Raw genomic sequence first — 9,540 nt, 5'->3', positions numbered from 1 at the left:
CCGCCAGATTCATTTCGAAATAAGGCCATACCCTAGAACCGCGGCTCGCATTTTAGTACTCGTCACAGAGCAGGGATATCTATGGAGTGACCTTCCAGATACGAAGAACAGGATTTTCATCGTCAGCAAAGGTTCTTCCCCTGGCCAGTTGACTTAAGTACGGCGCAAGGTGAGTCCCTAAGCGTTCTTCTTTCCCTCCTTTGAGGCTATTTCAGTTTGAGTTCGTAGCGAAAAACAGTTGATCCCCATATTTGCTGCTTACAAAATAAGTATGAAAACAGGACAACTACCTGTAATCTTCAAGTTTCTGCCTTACAAGTGCAAAATGTAAACAACAGCTTCATGCCAAAGTCATGTTACATTTCCATTCAGTGTTTGGCGACGTGTGCAGTACATGCTCACATCATCATAAATATTCCTAATGTTCGGTGCTCACGTGAGACAAGCAGCCAGTATTTTCTCTGTGTGCTGTGTGGTCATGTGAACGTAAGATTGAATCAATCGCCATACTGATAATGTTGTTCAGTTGCAGGCACTGTTGTTTGGGCTTCAGCGTTCCCCTGAATGACAGACAACCAAGCGTTCTTCCAGCATTAGCCGGTTGCATATTTATGCTTCCGTGCTGCTCAGTTGGAACGTATGTTGTCTCGAGGGACTACTACAATTCGTCTGACGAAAGTTTAAGCAACGGCAACAGTGTTTCTAGACTTAGTTGTCACACCACTGCGTTATATCGCATAGTTGTAAGTCACACCACTGCGTTATATCGCATACTTGTAAGTCTTAAAAACAGGCATTACTTTTTCGTACTGAGTGGTGTTTGCAGTCATAAATTCTATGGCAGATCTTCAAAATTCCATCGTTGACTGTGTAAATAGATTGTATTCACTCACAGTTAGTCCTTCCTTTCCATTAACTGTTTGGGAGAACTGTGTCAATAGACTGTATTGAGGCATCAGCAGAACTTCCATGCGATCAAATGATTGGGACAACGTCTGTGTCCTGGTCACTTTCGTCGTCGTCACTGCTTTCAAATCTAACCTGTATGAGAACATTTTCAGTTTCTTGCTGCATCACAGCCTCACTACGCCGATGTTCCATTTAAATATTTTTAACTTGTGCACATACTTTCGTACAATGTTCTACACTTACTTCTTTTACGCATATTTGTGCAATTCCCTTAAAAGTTCTCAACGACAGATATGTACATATTCCAAGCTGATATAGCCTGAGACTTCCTGGCAGATTAAAACTGTGCGCCGGTCCGAGACTCGAACTCGGGACCTCTTTGCCTTTCGCGGGCAAGTGCTCTACCGACCTTTTTTTTGTTGATCTCGTTTTTTGTTCGTTATTGGTCGCTGTATTTGTTCGGGGCGGACGTCTAACGACGCTTGTTCAGGTTCTTCGTTGATCCGTTCACTCAATTTTTTTTTATTATTACAAGGGGTAGCTAACCCACTGGTCGAACACGATGAGCTAAAGTGCCGGCGGTTAAGCTACCCAAGCACGAATCACTAGCCGTCCTCACAGCTTCAATTGTGCCAGTACCTCGTCTCCTACCTTCCTGGCTTCACAGAAGCTCTTCTGCGAACCTTGCAGAACTAGCACTCGTGGAAGTATTTGACCACGAACGAAACCTGTGCATTGTCCTCAACACGTTGCAAGTGTCAGCCATGATGAGGAAAATGCTCCGTTAGGTTGTGAGTGCATCATGTCGAAGCTGAGTGCATCTGAACCTCGAAAAATGGGTGGTGCTAGTATGGTGTGTGCCTCTGTAACCGAGAGAGCGGAAGTGTCTGGTGTGTCATGAGGCACCAGATCGAAAATTTATATCAGATAGAAAGCGGAAAAACACCATCCACTGTGACTTCAATGCGGACGAAAGAGTGTGTTGGTGATAGTGACAGATGGTGACTGAAGAGGCTTGTCACCAAAAATAAGGAGGAGGACAGCTGCAAAAATCACTGCAGAAGTGAATGTCGCATTCACAAGCTCTGTCGACACTAACAACACAAAAGGAACTCCATCAGCTGGGAAATGTCTGTAACGGGAATGCAAGGTGCCGAAGAAATAAAACGTAGACTATGTAGCTATTGGAGAAAATAATTTGGTCGGATGAGTATTGTTTTATACTGTTTCCAACTTCTGGCACAGTTTACGTCTCAAGAGTGAAATATGGCGGGGGTTCGGTGATGATATGGGCAGTGTAACATCCACGTGATAAATTTTAGCTACAGTGCGACGAGAGGAAATTATGCCTCTAACAGTTATAAACATTATCTGTCCGACATATGAAAAAACAGTGAAATAAATGTTAATTATTTATATAATATTTTATGATGTGATTGGACATATCGATGTGTATCATACAAAGACAATGATAATTGTAAATTCCTTTTATGATCTGCGTTTGTCTTCCGTTGTTTTTACCTTTTGTTGGTTGGCTTTTGTAGGTTCAGGACGCAAGACGCATATCAAACTGAGGTCTGTTAAGAAATTGTAATTATTTGTTAATTATTACTTGAGAATAGAGTTCATTATTATTATAAATATGAGTGAATAATTATTTGTAACTTTAATTCCTCTCTCAGTAAGCATTATCTGTGTTAATTATTTCTTTCCGCTGCGAGGAGCGCAGCCATTGATGATAGCGATTTGTATCGCATTTTTTTTGTCTGTGTTTTCCTTAGAAAAAAATCAAATGTTTGCTTGATGAAGTCTAAATAGTGCACAATACGAAAGTAAAGTTTAATAAGCATTTCAAATACTTATCCTATTTGCTCTAACAATAGAAAGTCTATATCAATTGTCTGCCGCCATCTTAACAATTATCTCAGCGGCAAATTCAAATTACGCAACTCTGCTCACATAAATGCCGAAGGTAATAAAAATGTGTAAAAATAAATGTGCACCGGTGGTCCCGAACTCAATCGAATGAAAATAATTCGAATCAGATTGGTTCTTTAAAAACAGTGCTCATAGTACGATCTTTATAACAAATGTTTCTAGCTGATGTAGGGAGCCGAAATTAATTAAGCACGAGTTGCGAAGAATATTGTTTCAGGTAACATACGTCAGTGCTGTGCGCGGCTGATATTCGGTGGTTTTAATGATCATTTTGCTAAAGACAACTGTTTCCATCATAATCAATAGTTGTATATAATCTGTTGTATGAACTGTGATTTAGTGACACTTACACAACTTATAGACAACACTTTAACACGACGTTAACTTGGAGTTCTTTAGCAACTTGACCAAATCTTTAGCCGGGAGAAAAATTATTTAGTAATTACTCAATGTAATAAAATATGATTATCATTTTCATTTACAAATTAATAAAATACCAAACCACCGAATAACACAGCGAACGCCACAGCAGCCATACCTTGGCATTCCATGGACCCCATGGTCACTATACAAGGTCGCATTAGTGCCAGGGATTTTGTGACCCTTTTGCCTGACCAGGTCAGTCCCGTGGTACAATGTTTCTTCATCGACGATGATGCTGTGTTCCAAGACGACACGAACCTCGTTCACACAGCACGCATCATTCTGGAGTGTTTTCCTGAGCGCGAGGATGCGTTGTCGCGTCTGCCCTGGCCACGGCAGACACCAGATGTCAGCGTCATTGATCCTTCGTGGTCTACTTTGGAGAGAAGGGTGCGTGATCGTTACCCGTCTCCACCATCGTTACCTGGATTGCCACCATTTTGCAGGAAGGATGACATAATATGCCCTTCAAAGCCGTACAGGCCCTGTATTTTTTCCATTACGAGTCGACTGTAAGGCTTTTTGGATGCCAAAGGTATCTAAAATCGTATTAGACATTTTAATATGTTGTGTTTTTGGTGTTTCCATATTTTTTTCCATCCTCGATAACCACAGAACAGGAAACCAGTCTTCTTGTAAACTAAGTTAGCTTTGACTGTGTTGACTGGAAAACACTGTTTGAAATTCTGAAAGTAGCAGAGATCAAATGCAGGTTGAGAAAGGTTATTTACAATTCATACAGAAATCAGATTGCGGTTATAAGAATGGAATACTTCTACATAAGCTCGAGTACTGTGGTATGAATGCGAAAGAGCTCAAATGGTTTAAATCATACCTAACTGGAAGAATGCAGAAAGTTGAAATAAGAAGTTCACATAATATGCAAAAGACTAGTGATTTCTCAAACTGGGGAACAATCAAGAATGGGGTGCCGCAAGGTTCGGTCTTGGGTCCTCTGCTGATCTTAATATAAATTAATGACTTGCCATTCTATATTCACGAAGATGCAAAGATGGTACTTTTTGCCGATGATAAAAGTATAGCTATCACACCCAACAGACAAGAATTAACTCGTGAAATTGTAAACGATGTTTTTCAGAAAATCATTAAGTGATTCTCTGCAAATGGGCTCTCATTAAACTTTGACAATACACAGTATATACAGTTCCACACAGTAAATGGAATGACACCATTAATAAATATAGACTTCGATCAGAAATCGGTAGCTAAGGTAGAATATTCAAAATTTCTAGGTGTATGCATTGATGAGGGGTTGAACTGGAAAAAACACACTGAGGATCTGCTGAAACGTTTGAGTTCAGCTACTTATGCTATTAGGGTCATTGCAAATTTTGGCGATATACATCTCAGTAAATTAGCTTACCACGCCTATTTTCGTTCTCTGCTGTCGGATGGCATCATATTCTGGGGTAACTCATCACTGAATAAAAGAGTGTTCATTGCACAAAAACGTGTAATCACATTAATTGCTGGAGCTCATCCAAGATCATCCTACAGACACTTATTTAAAGAGCTAGGGATCTTCACTGTAGCCTCACAATAGATAATATATTCGCTTATGAAATTTGTTATTAACAATCTGAACGAATTCAAAAGTAATAGCAGTGAACATGGCTACAACAATAGGATAAAGGATGATCTTCACTACTCAAGGTTGAATCTAACTTTGGCTCAGAAGGGGGTAAATTATGCTGCCACAAAAGTCTTTTGGTCACTTACCTAATAGCATCGAAAGTCTGACAGATAGCCATATACCATTTAAAAGGAAATTAAAAGAATTTCTTAATGACAACTCCTTCTACTCATTAGATGAATTTTTGGATATATAGTAAATGGGTAATTTCCCCAACCCCCACAAAAAATTAAAAATATTAAGTGTCATGTAATATTTTGTGTAATGTAATATCTTGCATAGACACCTTTTATTAACCTGACACGTTCCACGTCATTACGAAGTGTCATATTCATGATCTATGGAACAAGTACTAATCTAATCTAATCTAATCGAAGATATGAAAGGAAAGCAGTACTTGAGAGGACAATGAGACGGGGTTGTGCCCTATCCCCAGTGTTATTCTGTCTGTACATTGAGCAAGCAGTAAAGGAAACCAAGGTGAAATTTGGAATGCGAATTAAAATTAAAACTTTGAGGTTTGCTGATGGCACTGTAATTATAGCAGAGACGGCAAATGACTCGAGTGAACAGAGTGGATAGAGTCCTGAAAAGAGGTTGTAAGACGAACATGAACGGAAGTATAACGAAGCTAATGGGGTTTAATCGAGTTAATTCAGGGATGCTGAGGCGGTTAGGACAGGAGATGAGACACTGTAAGTAACAGATGACTTTTGCTGTTTGGGCAGCAAAATAACTGTCGATGGCAGAAGTAGAGAGGATATACACTACTGGCCATTAAAATTGCTATACCACGAAGATGACGTGCTACAGGCGCGAAATTTAACCGAAAGGGATATGATGCTGTGATATGCAAATGATTAGCTTTTCAGAGCATTCACACAAGGTTGGCGCCGGTGGCGACACCTACAACGTGCTGACATGAGGAAAGGTTCCAACCGATTTCTCATACACAAACAGCAGTTGACCGGCGTTGCCTGGTGAAACGTTGTTGTGATGCCTCGTGTAAGAAGGAGAAATGCGTACCATCACGTTTCCGACTTTGATAAAGGTCGTATTGTAGCCTATCGCGATTGCGGTTCATCGTATCGCGGCATTGCTGCTCGCGTTGATTGAGATCCAATGACTGTTAGCAGAATTTGGAATCGGTGGGTTCAGGAGGGTAATACGGAACGCCGTGCTGGATCCCAACGGCCTCGTATCACTAGCAGTCGAGATGACAGGCATGGCTGTAATGGATCGTGCAGCCACGTCTCGATCCCTGAGTCAACAGATGGGGACGTTTGCAAGACAACAACCATCTGCACGAACAGTTCGACGACGTTTGCAGCAGCATGGACTATCAGCTCGGAGACCATGGCTGCAGTTACCCTTGATGTTGCATCACAGACAGGAGCGCCTGCGGTGGTGTACTCAACGACGAACCTGGGTGTACGAATGGCAAAACGTCATTTTTTCGGAGGAATCCAGCAAGAAGAAGACATTCTCCACAATCTTTGACACTGCTGATACCCTCAGGAGTTACAACCATTCTCTAGTGACACTCTGTGGCTGCAGTCCCATCAAACGCGATCGCACCCGTTTGGAGCGCAGTGTGACCATAATGTTTACTCTCCTGTGCAGGTTGGAACTACTAGGGACAGTTCAAAACCATTCGACGAAATTTGAACATGATCCGAAACAGTCAAGAGTTCTTTTCTTTTTCAGTACTACCATTCTGTGTCCTTCTGTGGCGTGGTCACAGGGGATGCGACATTGACATATGCATTAAAAAAGGGTAAAGGGTCCTTTTAAGATCATCAGGTTGGCATCATTCTTGGCGGCACCTCCCCCCCCCCCCCCCCAACTTTCTTTAGAATTTTGAAAATGTACAGACACAATGAGTGACGACATGCTAGGCGCCTGCAGACCGGCTACCCCCTTGACACTCTCGAAACTGGATGCCCCGCTATCAGATGCAAGAACAGCAGTGTTGCAGGGAAAGAGTAGCAGTGCAGCCTGCCTGCAGGCGCTTAGCACTTCATCACTGGTTCTATCTGGAGAGGTACATTTTTAAATTTCCTAACAGAAGTGAGTGGGGGGCTCCGACGGTTTTGCCGAATTGGCGAGGACTCTTAGAGGAACTCTTTGCCATTTTATTCACACATGTGTCAGTCGGCATCACTCCGCAATCACGCCACAGGAGGACAAAAAACAGGAGCGCTGAGAAACTATAAGCACTCTTAGCTGCTGTGGATCACGTTCAAATTTCGTTGAATGGTTTTGAACGGTCCCTAGCGGTTCCAACCTGTACACAAGAGGAAAGATTGCAGTCTCACTGTGCTCCAAATGGGTGCAATCGCGTCCGTTGGAGACACAGCCCGACAATGTCCTTAGAGAAGGGCTGTAACTCTGAAGGGTGTCAGAAGTGCCAAAGGTTGTGAAGAATGTCTTCTTGTTGCTCATAGCACTGTGAATTCTCGTTTTTCTCAACGAAATGAGTGGGAATCAGTGCCCCCGATAATGAGGGGGTTTCATTAACGCCCTTTATGCCACCGCCTGCAGCCTTTTCGAGCCGATTCTGAGAGGCATCGTGTTTGGAATGTTTTAATTGGCCCCTCATAAGAAAACTGCACGACATTAACGCTGGGTGCCTCGGTTCTCACCTCCATCACAGAGGCGTCAAAAGAAGGTGAGAAATATGGGTAGGAGTGGGTGTGAAGACCTTCCGAACATATAACACATCCACGGTGGCATTCAGCAGAATTGTGGTGAAATTTGGTGCCCATGTGATATCATTGACCCACATTACACCTCGTACATACTTGTTTGAAGTGTCCTTGAGCAAGAGTGTTACATCGTTGGGTGTCTCGCTTTTGCACCGTTACAGAGGAAGGGTTTCATGCACTTTTGAGCCAAATTTCAAACTTGAACGAACACAGTGGGTGGGAATTACTGGATTTCGAAAAAGTGATTCTTTGATTGTGTTGCACTGTGAAGTACGAATAACTGGTGAAGATGTACTGGATCGAATTGAGGCAAACAAGAAATTGTTGAATGTTCGAATGTGTGTGGATTCCTAAGGGACCAAACTGCTGAGGTCAGCGGTACCTAGACTTACACACTAGTTAAACTAACTTATGATAAGAACAGCACACACACACCCATGCCCGAGGGAGGACTCGAACCTCTGGCGGGAGGAAACAAGAAATTTATTGCTCGACTTGACTAGAAGAAGGGATTGGTAAAGTACACTAGAAGAAGGGATTGGTATAGTCCACTTCTGGAGACATCAAGAAATGAATACAGCAAGCAGGTTCAAATGGTTGTAGGTTGCACACAATAGACTAGCAAGGAGAACAGCATCAAACCAGTCTTAGGACTGAAGACAACAGCAGCAACAAGAACACAACATACCTACAATGAATACAGGCTTAGGTTTTATTTGCTTTTATAATAATTTATAAAAATTCTTGCTTGGTTATGTATTCTGTCACTGAGATATTGTTTTTCTAAGACACAACAGTGTATTTCGTACAAAGGGGCACCTAATGACTGTAGACAGACGCAGCAACAGTTGTAAAATTATAATTGATTCTTCATTACAGCCATCTACGGCCTTGCCGCAGTGGTAACACCGGTTCCCGTCAGATCACCGAAGTTAAGCGCTGTCGGGCTGGGTTAGTACTCGTATAGGTGACTGTCCGGTCTGCCGAGCGCTGTTGGCAAGCGGGGTGCACTCAGCCCTTGTGACGCCTGTGTGCTGAGGATGACACGGCGGTTGGTAGGTACTGTTGGGCCTTCATGGCCTGTTCGGACGGGGTTTAGTTATTTATTGCATCCACAGTTGCTACAAGTCCAAACTGCGCCTGTAATAAATAACCACTTACGGTGTAGTTTCCTTTCAGGAAGTTCAGGGTTTCATTTTCTAGAAATAAGTTAGATGGATCATTGACAAATACGACACTGCGTTTATACGGGGATTTGAGATATCTCGTTCGTGAGACCACTTTACCGAGACTTGTATTGTTCATGTCGTACGCTCTTTTGCAACGGCATGGCGAGATCTCCCTATTTTTGTTGTGTACATTAGTTTTCCTTCTTTCTTTGAGGATGTTGTATTTGACGATTAGTTTGGCTTTAGGAAAAGTAAAGCCACCTGAACGGCACTTCTGACTTTGCGGTTGATAATGGAAGCAATACTAAATAAAAATCAAGACACTTTTATAGGATTTGTCGACCTGGAAAAGGGTTCGACAATGTAAAATGGTGCAACATGTTCGAAATTCTGAGTAAAATGGGAGTAAGCTATATGGATAGACGGGTAATATACAATATGTACAAGAGCCAAGAGGGAATAGGCAGAGTGGACGACCAAGAACGAAGTGCTCGGATTAAAAAGGGTGTAAGATAGGGATGCAGTCTTTCCCCCTATTGTTCAATCTGTACAACGAAGAAGCAATGATGAAAATAAGTAGAATATTCACTAGTGGGATTAAAAACCAAGGTGAAAGGATATCAGTGATACGATTCGCTGATGACATTGCTACCCTGAGTGAAAGTGAAGAAGAGTTACATGACCTGCTGAACAGTCTAATGAGTACAGAATATGGACTGAAAGTAAATCGAAGACAGAC

General features: G+C 42.1%; 1 pseudogene; it reads left to right on the top strand.

The window, feature by feature from the left end:
- Positions 1-8,513: 8,513 nt before the first annotated feature.
- On the top strand, positions 8,514-8,631 carry LOC124546226 (annotated as a pseudogene).
- The last annotated feature ends 909 nt before the right edge of the window (positions 8,632-9,540 follow it).

The sequence above is a fragment of the Schistocerca americana genome, chromosome 8, assembly GCF_021461395.2.
Source record: "Schistocerca americana isolate TAMUIC-IGC-003095 chromosome 8, iqSchAmer2.1, whole genome shotgun sequence".
NCBI classification, from domain to species: domain Eukaryota; kingdom Metazoa; phylum Arthropoda; class Insecta; order Orthoptera; family Acrididae; genus Schistocerca; species Schistocerca americana.
The sequence above is the reverse complement of the archived record's forward strand: the minus strand, read 5'-3'. Positions and strand labels throughout refer to the sequence as shown.